The sequence below is a fragment of the Chiloscyllium punctatum genome, chromosome 49 (genome assembly GCF_047496795.1).
Source record: "Chiloscyllium punctatum isolate Juve2018m chromosome 49, sChiPun1.3, whole genome shotgun sequence".
In the NCBI taxonomy this organism is placed as follows: domain Eukaryota; kingdom Metazoa; phylum Chordata; class Chondrichthyes; order Orectolobiformes; family Hemiscylliidae; genus Chiloscyllium; species Chiloscyllium punctatum.
In genome coordinates, this window is record NC_092787.1 from 56,469,168 (window position 1) to 56,481,395 (window position 12,228).

At 42.4% G+C, this 12,228-nt stretch overlaps 1 protein-coding gene across 2 annotated transcripts in view; it reads left to right on the plus strand.

Annotated features, from left to right (window-relative positions):
- The window catches only part of tncb (tenascin Cb), a 366,196-nt gene that overhangs the window by 22,914 nt on the left and 331,054 nt on the right, over nucleotides 1-12,228 (plus strand). The gene's annotated exons all lie outside the window — the stretch shown is intronic.

Here is a 12,228-nt window from a genome sequence, read left to right on the forward strand (position 1 = left end):
ATTAGGGTATGGAAATCATTGCCTAGTGAAAATAGATTTAACTGAGGCATTCAAAATGGCATAGGACTATTATTTCAATAGAGATAGTGTTCAGGAATATGGAGGAAAAGCAAGAGATTGGCAGTAAGTAACAGAATCCACGCAGGCACAATGGGCTGAATGGCCTGATCTGCACCCTATCAATTCTGTGAAGATGCTCACATTAGGGATGATGAAAAAAACCACAGTTTAGCAGCTTTCAGCATGTCTGGTTCAGGTGCAATAATGGGAACAAGAAAGAACCCAATAGTCTGCCTCAACAGCAATGTCACATTGGTGGGACACATTAAAAGATGACAACATTATGATTACTCATAATGCACCTGATGATATGAGGGAAGTGTGGAGACAGGAAATCTGCTCTTTGTGGGCTAACTATTTCTAGGAGAATGCAAAATTCAGCAACACCCAGTTAAAGAGCAATCCTTTACATTTCTAGTTCTAGACATTGCCTGAGGCAGCAGCAAGAACAGTAAGGTTTTCAGATGCATCTGTCTGAAATATCTGCTGAAAATAGTCAGGGCAAGATTAGACCCTTGAGCACTGAAAGCAGGAAACCCCACAAAAAGGGCAGTGCCTCTTTTCAGAGGGGAGGTGAACAATACAGCCAACTCAGGTACTCAGCTACCTCCACACCAGGAAGTATCCCATGGTGCCCACAAAGGTATTCACAAAGGCCAATCTATGCACAGAGTTTGAGCAGATATTTAAATACAGTTGAGAAGATAACTCATAGAATCTTGAGTCATGCAGCACGGAAACAGACCCTTTGGCCCAACTCATTTATGCTGACCCAATTTTCTAAATTGAACTGTCATATTGTGAATGTGCCGGTGTTGGACTGGGGTGGACAATGTCAGAATTCACACAAAACCCAATTATAGTCCAACAGGTTTGTTTGAAATCACAAGCTCTCAGAGCACTGCTCCTTCTCACCTGATGAAGGAGTAGTGCTCTGAAAGCTTGTGATATCAAATAAACCTGTTCAACTATAGTCTAGATTAGAGTGGTGTTAGAAAAGGACAGTAGGTCAGGCAGCATCCAAGGAGCAGGAAAATCAATGTTTTGGGCAAAATCCCTTCATCCGGATTTACTTCATCAGCATCACTCTAATCTAGACTCGGATCTCCAGCATCTGCAGTCCTCATTTTCACCTGTTGGACTATAATCTAGTGTTGTATGACCTTCTGAACTTTCATATTATAGAAGTACTTTCTGGACACTGTGCAGGCAAAAGTTGAGCTTTCAGTGGGACTGGATAAAATGACAGTCTCCAAAATGTACCAGTCTTAGAATGATGAGCTGCAGACTCTACAAGCACACTTTTGCCAGAGTCAGATTTTCAGGATTGGTATGGAAAGTAAATTGAGGGAATCACTTTGGAGAACGAGGTTTTTGAATCCATTAAATGACACAATTATAATTCACGGTGGCACAGTGGTGGGCGGCACGGTGGCACAGTGGTTAGCACTGCTGTCTCACAGCGCCTGAGACCCGGGTTCAATTCCCGCCTCAGGCGACTGACTGTGTGGAGTTTGCACGTTCTCCCCGTGTCTGCGTGGGTTTCCTCCGGGTGCTCCGGTTTCCTCCCACAGTCCAAAGATGTGCAGGTCAGGTGAATTGGCTATGCTAAATTGCCCGTAGTGTTAGGTAAGGGGTAGATGTAGATGTAGGGGTAGGGGTATGGGTGGGTTACGCTTCGGCGGGGCGGTGTGGACTTGTTGGGCCGAAGGGCCTGTTTCCACACTGTAAGTAATCTAATCTAATCTAAAACTCTCTTAGAAGGAACCAGTAACATTTTGGGATTATGGTCAGCATGGACTGGCTGGACCAAAGGGTCTACGTCTGCACTTTATGACTCTAGGACTACCAATTGGTGACCGCTGCACTGTGGTTAAAGTTCTTGGAACAGTTGAAAGGAGACTTGCCACTAATTTCAAATGGTCCTGCTGAGTTTATGATTTGGAAATGCCGGTGTTGGACTGGGGGTGAACAAAGTTACAAATCACACAACACCAGGTGCTCTGAAAGCTAGTGCTTCCAATTAAACCTGTTGGACTATAACCTGGTGTTGTGAGATTTGTAACTGCTGAGTTCAGATTTCCTCCTGATCTGATTCACACCTCTCCTCACCATCAAGACTGAGAACCAGCTATAAATGAGGGTGGGGCGTCAGCCTTTGGATTCCAACTGCCTCCAGAGTTAGCTCGATTTTGAGACAGAGGGACCTTTACTTTCTCTCTCTGTTGTGACCTTCTTAAAAAGGAACAGACCAGACTTAGTGCACCCAACAAAACATTCTCCAAGCCACTCTATGCAGACAACAGCTCACAAATGCTTTCCCCACTGCTCTTATGAAGTGTAGTTTTTGTTACAAAGCTTCATTGCTGGTGTTTGAATGACATTGGTGCAGAATAGAAGGGGAATGGAGTGTTGTCCCTTTCTTGTCCATGTCAAATTTGGTCTACAAGTACTTTCTGTCAATATTGATATTTTTGGCATTTTACTTTAAGAGTTAGAAATGTATGAGAATGGGGTCTTCTGTGGGCTATGTATCACAAAATTGCAATTCATTTAATTAATTAATAAATTCACAATCTTCTTACTAACCACACATCAAACTTCCCCCGAAGGAGTTCATTAGGTTTGATATATGTTGTCCGTTTGTGAACATTTTAGGTTTGTGTGAAAATTACATTATGAAAAAGTAAAATGTGACATGAACAGGAATTTAAGGAGTAGAGAATAAGGCAAAGCTTCAAAACTGCAATAAATATATCCTTTCTTTGAGTCGTTTTGAAAATTAAACTAATTTTGATACTGAGCTACAAAACTACTTCACCCTGCTTATTCAATGTAAATGTAATATATATTTTTTGGTCTGATTTATGATGACTTGCTCTGAATTTCCTCAATTGTCTTCATCACTTGCACTTATGCACAAATTATTGTAATATATTGTCCATGATCTTTTTAAACCATGAAAATCTCCCTAAGGTTCATGACGATAGCTGTACTGTTGAAAAATGCAGACATTTTCAGGGTTTATCCACTTCTGAAGTCAGTGTAAGCTTTTAATATATATTTTCTAATCAGCCAGCTCAGATATTATTGCACATCTCTGGAGTAAGTGGAACTCGCACCCAGGCTTCCTAACTCGGTGGAAGGCACATTCTCACTGCACCCAAAAGTCCTTAATTAAACATTGTGTTGATTGTAGTGCTACCTTTTACCTTTTAAGAAGTTTAACAAATGCTCTTATCAGTTTGAAGAGTTGTTGAATTAATAAGGAGACAAAGTCTGTTGATTCCTGGTTTTTCAGGGGTAATTTTTCAGCACTGTTTACAATACAGGACGGGAACAGGCCCTTCGGCCCAGAAAGTCTGCATCACTTCCTACTCCTTATTTAGACCCTCTACTTATTGCCCATACAAGGTTTCTATCCCTCTGTTCGCCTCCCATTCATGTGTCTATAAAGATTCACCTTAAATATTGCTAACGTGCCTGCTTCCACCACTTCCACTGACAGTATGTTCCAAGCACCAACCATCTTCTGTGTGAGAGATATTCCCTGTGTTTTTCCCCTAAACTTACCCCCCTCATCTTGAACCCGTGTTTCTTATAGTTGACCTTTCCACCTTGGGCAAAACCCTCTGAGTATTCATCCTATCTACACCTCTCATAATTTTATAGACATCTATCAGGTTGTCGCTCAATGTCACTTTTCTAGTGAAAACAATCTGAGTTTATCCAACCTCTACTCATAACTAAAGGCAACATCCTGGTAAACCTTCTCTGTACCCTGCCCAAAGCGTCCATGTCCTTCTAGTAGTGTGGTGCCAGACCTACACACAATATTCCAAATGTGGCCTCACTAAAGTTTTATACAGCTGTAACATAACTTGCCAACTTTTATATTCCATGCCCTGGTTGATGAAGACAAGTATGCTATCTGCCTTCTTGACCAGCTTTTTCACCTGTGTTGAGGAGCTAATATGTAGGATGAATAAAAGGAAACCAATAGATGTAATACATTTGGAATTCCACAAGGTGCTCAATAAGGTGTCACACATAAGGCTATGCAATCGGATTAGGGGTCACAGTGTCAGCCGTAGTACTTCAGCATGGATAGAAGATTGGCTAATTAAGAGAGGGCAGAAAATTGAGTAAAGTGGACATTTTCTGGATGACAACCAGTAGAATGAAACTGGGATTAGAGCCAGTGGCACCATTACTTTCAATATACGTGAATGACTTGGATGATGCAAGTGAATATGCCATCAGCAAGTGCATGGATTAACCGAAAACAAGTAAATTGGTGAAAAGGAAGGTAGTGAGGAGAATATAGGATGTTTGCTGAGTGATTTTGTCAGGTTTAGTTGGTGGACAAAAGGTTGGCAGGTGGAATCTAATATGGGAAAATATGAGGTTATACACTAAGGCTTCAAGAATAGGAAAGTTGAATGTTAGTTAAATGGACAAACATTTCAGAAAGCTGCAATTAGTAGAAATTTGAGCATCTTCATGCATGCATCATAAATAGCTAGTCTCCAACTTCCAGGGGTAATAGAAAGGGCAAATAGATCATTGGCCTTTACTTCAAAGGGACTGCTGAATAGAAATAGGAAGAACATAGAACATTACAGCACAGTACGGGTCCTTCAGTCCTTGATGTTGCACCAACAAAGGCTGCGGTAAAGGTGCTTATCTGACTAAGCTTGCAATAGTGTGAATAGTGTTAGGTCCCTTTTCTAAGGAACAATATATTGGCAATGGATTCTGGATTAGTGGTGCTGGAAGAGCACAGCAGTTCAGGAAGCATCCAAAAAGCAGTAAAATCGACGTTTCAGGCAAAAGCCCTTCATCCTGATCTGCACTCACTGTTTTTACCTATATTGGCAGTGGAGGCAGTCCAGAGAAAGTTCACCGAGTTGATTCCAGGTTGGAGGAATTTTCTTATGAGAAAGGCTTGAACATGTTGGACGTGTATGCTTGGGAGTTTAGAAGAATGAGAGGAGACTTTATTGAAATATATAAAATCCTTTATGGTTTTGATAAGGTAAGTGTGGAGAGGTTCTTTCCCCTTGAAGGAGATGCATGGATCAGAGGCACAGTTTCAGAGTAGAGATTACCTATTTAAGAGAAGGATGAGAAGGAATTCCTTCTCTCAGAAGGTAACAAATCTGCAGAATTCTTTATTGCAGAGGGCTATTGACATAAGGCTGTTAAGTATGTTCAAAGATAAGATAGAAAGATTTTTGATCAGTAAGAGAATTAACGGGTGTATGCAAGTAATGGCAGGAAAGTGGAACTGAGAATTATGAGCACAGCCATGATCTCATTGAATTGCAAAGCAGATTTGGTGGACTGAATGTCCTATATTTGCTACTATATCATATGGTCTTATGGTGAATTGATCATACAATTAAAAATAAACATATTGGCAATTCCAATAAAATTGTTGAAATAGGAGTTTGATGTGTGTGTATTAAATCTTGTAAGATCATCAGCAAAGTAATGTCTCAGGTTTTATTTTCAATGAGTTAAAACAGTAAATAATAAACAAAAGAAAACATAGGGTTGTATGGCAACATATCTGCAATTGTGTTGGGTGAGTTATCTCACTCAGTCATAGGCTTTGCAGCTCATTATTTATGACAATGAGATGTTGTGTGAGTTACTCAATGAATTACATGGCAAGCAAGCCAAATGTTCGTGCCACTGGCAGAATCCTCTGGGCTCAAAGGGTCTACTGCTATGTTTCAAGACCAACTTGACAGCACTTCAGATGTTGCAAGCCAGGAGCTTCACCTCATCCTGTAGTGTCCACTCCTCCAGAAGAACAGACGCCTGCCATGCCTTCCTATCCATTTCACGACTGACTCAATGGGAATCCTACACCTCCTTATATGGTGATGCGTGCTCATAACTGCTCCTGCACTCAGTTCAATCACATTCAAGTTGTATCTTTGTCTCACTGCAGGAAATACAGGCCCATAACTCAGGCCACAGTGCCTAGACTGGCACTGACATTTGAAGAAAGAGCCCTTGAGCTAGCTCTTTTCTATTTGCATTAGCACCAATATTAACACATTTGTACTGGGCAAGATCAACTTCTCTTCCCTCTCTCCTCTCCCTCTCCAATTCAAACCTCCTCTCACCATAACCACATGATCACTCCACCCCAAAGGATAATGTGCAATCCCTCTCCCCCCCCCCCCCCCCCCCCCGCTTCCTTTTTCCTCTCTTCCACCTCCCTCAATGACAGTGATCCATTAATTCTACCTGACTGACTGCTGACTCCTCATGGCCCAATCCTCAGATCTGCATTGTATGAGCAACCTACCTGACTGTGGCCAAGCCCCAAGACACGAAAAGGCTGATCCTCTACACTGACTGTGGTGGTAGTCTCTAACTCAAATCCACTTTTGACTTTCATACACTATCCATGCTCTTTAAATACGTGCCATTGTTTGCCAGATTAGTTGTTGGTACATGGGCCAGAGCGCCATACAATATACTACCATGATACCAATCTCCCCATAGCCTCCACTCTTTCGCAATCACTCTTCACTGTTTCTGCCTGCCAGTTCGTCCCACTGATGAGAACTTGATTTTTGGAATCTAGCTCAATCGAAGCATGTTGGAAACCATAATCATATTGTAAAGTGATGAATGTTTTATCAATTATGTCTAATAATGCTGTACCATTTGGCTTTCTCATATGGCATCACTTTTTAAGTAAGAAGTCATTTCATCGACTGAAGAGTGTCAATATTATCAAATGTTGCGAAATAAAGCACAGTATTATTTGTGTATTAGTATGCTAATGATTCTTCAGAAAATACTGCAGCGTTGCTAGGAACAAGTAAATACCTAATTTGTCTTTACCCTCTTCTCCGAGGAGGATAGCATGTGAAAATGGCAACTTCCTAATCCTTCAGACATCTTCCTACACCTCATGTGTGTTCCTGGACACACGGTGGCTCAGTGGTTAGCACTGCTGCCTCACAGCACCAGGATCCTGGGTTCGATTCCCGCCTGTCTGTGTGGAGTTTTCACATTCTCCCCGTGTCTGCGTGGGTTTCCTCCAGGTGCTCTGGTTTCCTCCCACAATCCAAAGATGTGCAGGTCAGGTGAATTGGCCTTGCTAAATTGCCCACAGTGTTAGTCAGGGATAAATATAGGATAAATATAGGATAGGGGAATGGGTTTGGGTGGGTTTCTCTTCAGAGGGGCGGTGTGGACTTGTTGGGCCGAAGGGCCTGTTTCACACTGTAGAGAATCTAATCTAATCTAAAGTCCTTAAATGAGGAGGGAGTGCACAAGTTAAGTATTGCCACCATCATAAAATATATAAATTCAGAAGACAAAGGTGAGGTCTGTGATATTTCTAGGCTGTTCATAGATTTGCTACTTTGTCAGTTCATCCCAGTACACACTATTAATTAAGTTATTCTGTTGTGTCTAATTTTGAAATGTAACAGTGAGATCCTCGACATACAATTAATGACAAAACAAATGACTTGAGGCCCATCACTGCAGAGATTTATACAAGACTCCTAGCTACTATTATTGAAAATAACAATTGCATATTTAATAAAATACATTGCATTCACCTTATTTTGTAATTATTTTCCCATTAATTGTAAAAGATCATCTCACATAGATAGAAGGTCATGTTGCAAATCTATTTGAGTTATTAGAGTTCATTATCCATGGTAACATTTTGATTTTATTGACTTACAATTATAACAGTTCATTCAGATCCAGGTTTGAATATGGTTATATGATTTTTCATTGTCACTGAGATGCAGTGAAAATTAATGTTTTGCATGCTAATAGACAAATCATACCTCACAAAAGTACATCAGGGCAATACAGCAGAATGCAGAATATTGTGTTACAATTGTATTCTCAATTGAGAAGGTGTTGAGAAAGATCAATATATGAGAGGTCCATTTATAAGTCTAATAGAACATAGAACATAGAACATGACAGTGCAGTACGGGCCCGTTGGACCTCAATGTTGCGCCGACCTGTGGAACCAGTCTGAAGCCTATCTAACCTACACGATTCAATTTCATCCATATGTTTATCCAATTACCATTTAAATGCCCTTAAAATTGGTGATTCTGGATTAGTGGTGCTGGAAGAGCACAGCAGTTCAGGCAGCATCCAAGTAGCTTCGAAATCGACGTTTCGGGCAAAAGCCCTTCATCAGGAATAAAGGCAGTGAGCCTGAAGCATGAAGAGATAAGCTAGAGGAGGGTGGGGGTGGGGAGAGAGTAGCATAGAGTACAATGGGTGAGTGGGGGAGGGGAATGAAGATGATAGGTCAAGGAGGAGAGGGTGGAGTGGATAGGTAGAAAAGGAGATCGGCAGGTAGGACAAGTCCGGACAAGTCATGGAGACAGTTACTGAGCTGGAAGTTTAGAACTAGGGTGAGGTGGGGGAAGGGGAAATGAGGAAACTGTTGAAGTCCACATTGATGCCTTGGGGTTGAAGTGTTCCGAGGTGGAAGATGAGGCGTTCTTCCTCCAGGCGTCTGGTGGTGAGGGAGTGGCGGTGAAGGAGGCCCAGAACCTCCATGTCCTCGGCAGAGTGGGAGGGGGAGTTGAAATGTTGGGCCACGGGGCGGTGTGGTTGATTGGTGCGGGTGTCCCGGAGATGTTCCCTAAAGTGCTCTGCTAGGAGGCGCCCAGTCTCCCCAATGTAGAGGAGACCGCATCAGGAGCAACGGATACAATAAATGATATTAGTGGATGTGCAAGTAAAACTTTGATGGATGTGGAAGGCTCCTTTAGGGCCTTGGATAGAGGTGAGGGAGGAAGTGTGGGCGCAGGTTTTACAGTTCCTGCAGTGGCAGGGGAAAGTGCCAGGATTGGAGTGTGGGTTGTTTGGGGGCGTGGACCTGACCAGGTAGTCGCGGAGGGAACGGTCTTTGCGGAAGGCGGAAAGGGGTGGGGAGGGAAATATAACCCTGGTAGTGGGGTCTGTTTGGAGGTGGCGGAAATGTCGACGGATGATTTGGTTTATGCGAAGGTTGGTAGGGTGGAAGGTGAGCACCAGGGACGTTCTGCCCTTGTTACGGTTGGAGGGGTGGGGTCTGAGGGCAGAGGTGCGGGATGTAGACGAGATGCGTTGGAGGGCATCTTTAACCATGTGGGAAGGGAAATTGCGGTCTCTAAAGAAGGAGGCCATCTGGTGTGTTCTGTGGTGGAACTGGTCCTCCTGGGAGCAGATACGGCGGAGGCGGAGGAATTGGGAATACTGGATGGCATTTTTGCAAGAGATAGGGCGGGAAGAGGTGTAATCCAGGTAGCTGTGGGAGTCGGTGGGTTTGTAAAAAATGTCAGTGTCAAGTCAGTCATCATTCATGGAGATGGAGAGGTCCAGGAAGGGGAGGGAGGTATCAGAGATGGTCCAGGTAAATTTAAGTTCAGGGTGGAATGTGTTGGTGAAGTTGATGAATTGCTCAACCTCCTCGCGGGAGCACGAGGTGGAGCCAATGCAGTCATCAATGTAGCGGAGGAAGAGGTGGGGAGTCATCAATGTAGCGGAGGACATGGCGCCTCCTAGCATAGCGCTTTAGGGAACATCTCCGGGACACCCGCACCAATCAACCACACCGCCCCGTGGCCCAACATTTCAACTCCCCCTCCCACTCTGCCGAGGACATGGAGGTTCTGGGCCTCCTTCACCGCCGCTCCCTCACCATCAGACGCCTGGAGGAAGAACGCCTCATCTTCCGCCTCGGAACACTTCAACCCCAAGGCATCAATGTGGACTTCAACAGTTTCCTCATTTCCCCTTCCCCCACCTCACCCTAGTTCTAAACTTCCAGCTCAGTAACTGTCTCCATGACTTGTCCGGACTTGTCCTACCTGCCTATCTTCTTTTCCACCTATCCACTCCACCCTCTCCTCCTTGACCTATCACCTTCATCCCCTCCCCCACTCACCCATTGTACTCTATGCTACTTTCTCCCCACCCACACCCTTCTCTAGCTTATCTCTCCACACTTCAGGCTCACTGCCTTTATTCCTGATGAAGGGCTTTTGCCCGAAACGTCGATTTCGAAGCTACTTGGATGCTACCTGAACTGCTGTGCTCTTCCAGCACCACTAATCCAGAATCTGGTTTGCAGCATTTGCAGTCATTGTTTTTATCCCTTAAAATTGGTGAGTCTACTACTGTTGCAGGTAGGACATTCCATGCCCCTACTATGCTGTGTGCATAGAAAATACCTCTGACATCTGTCCTATATTTATCACCCCTTACTTTAAAGATAAGTCTCCTCGTACTAGATATCATTATCCAAGGAAAAAGGCTCTCACTGTTCACCCTATCTAACCCTCTAATTATCTTATGTGTCTCAATTAAGTCACCTCTCAACTTTCTTCTCTCTAATGAAAACAGCTTCAAGTTCCTCAGCCTTTGCTCGTAAGACCTTCCCTCCATACCAGGCAACATCCTAGTAAATCTCCTCTGAACCCTTTCCAAAGCTTTCACATCCTTCCTACAACGCGGTGACCAGGCCTATACACAATACTCCAAGTGAGGCCGCACCAGAGTTTTGGAGACAGTGAGGTCTGCAGATGCTGGAGATCAGAGTTGAGAGTGTGTTGCTGGAAAAGCACAGCAGGTCAGGCAGCTTCCGAAGAGCATGCTGCCTGACCTGCTGTGCTTTTCCAGCAACACACTCAAACCAGGGCTTTGCACAGCTGCAACATAACAGCGGGGAAGGAGCTGTTCTTAATTCTGTTACAATATGTTTTCAAACTTTTATATCTTCTGCCTGATGGAAGAGAATGAAAGAGAGTAAACTGACATTCAAAACTGGAATAATGGATTGTGTTGCCACGAGGAGTGATTAAAGTAGGGATTATGACATGTGTTAAAGGAATCCAGGCATGTCAAGATTTATAGAGGCACAGTGAAGTTTGTTTTGGATTGCTTTCACAAAGAGTTGGATTGAACATTAAGGGCTGAATGGTCATATTGAAGGGATAAACCCCTCCACTAGTATGGAGAGAGAATTAGATTGTTATCTGTTACGTGAAAACTATACTACACAATATTACTCTGAATTCATACTCCTTTGTTTGTTATTACAACAGATATTTGTCAGTTAAAATAAATTACTTATTAACCCTGCATTCAAAACATTGACAGAGCAATTTAATACAAAAAAACAGTCATAACGACATTGGATAGAATAATTTCCAAATTTAGTTTAATTATGTTTGAGTTTATAAAAGTTGATGAGTAGCCCAGGCTTTGTAGTAACTTTTAAGCTTTAATCGATTGCCTCTATTGAAACTAAATTGCCCATTGACAACAACTGGTACCAAATTGCATTGTGGAAAAACTGCATTTGAACCGTGGTCTGGTTTGATGAATAAATTCATCAATTTGTGCAACAGCCCTGCATCTTCTAGCTCATTATATGCTTTAATGATAACTACAAAAACAAACAAGCCCGTTGTAGAGTTGAGGGGTACTGCTGCAAGGTTACAATGAAGCACACGAGAAACAGTTTCTTTTCAAAAAGGTAAGAAAGCAATGGTATGACCTCATTCTGCTAATTAGATTAATAAGTAATACCATGACCTTTACAATGTTGCCATGGGATCATAGCATCTAAGTTCTAACCACATCTGTATGACGTTCCTTTTGCTACCAGCCTGGGGTTGTAAGTAATCCATTAATTTTAACTCGCTTAGCCTCTCTGTTAAAATAGCGGGGGAGAGGAATTTCATGCGCTCAATATTTATATTTATATACGATTAACCCACACTGTGATTTTAGGACCTATGTCCTTAGCCAAGCAGGAAGAATTTATGGTCATGGAGCCGTAACCTAGTTTGAAAGATTGCTGTGAGGAGATCAGAAGCATAGAAGAAAGGAAAGAGTTTGAGGAATTCACCAATTTTTTCTCTGACCTCTGTATATTGGTATCACATCTTCTGATAAGGGCAATAAAAAGGTATTACATAATTTTTGATGCTCAAGTGTAACAAAAACGTCAGACTTTGTGAAATGCCAACAATAAATTAGTTTCAATAGTAAATTTACAGAAAAAAATTATTTAGTTCAACCTGTATCTTTTATGTTAATAATCAGTTTATGGAGTGTACCAACCACTTACAATTGTTAATAATGGTGGAATTTAATTTGAACTTT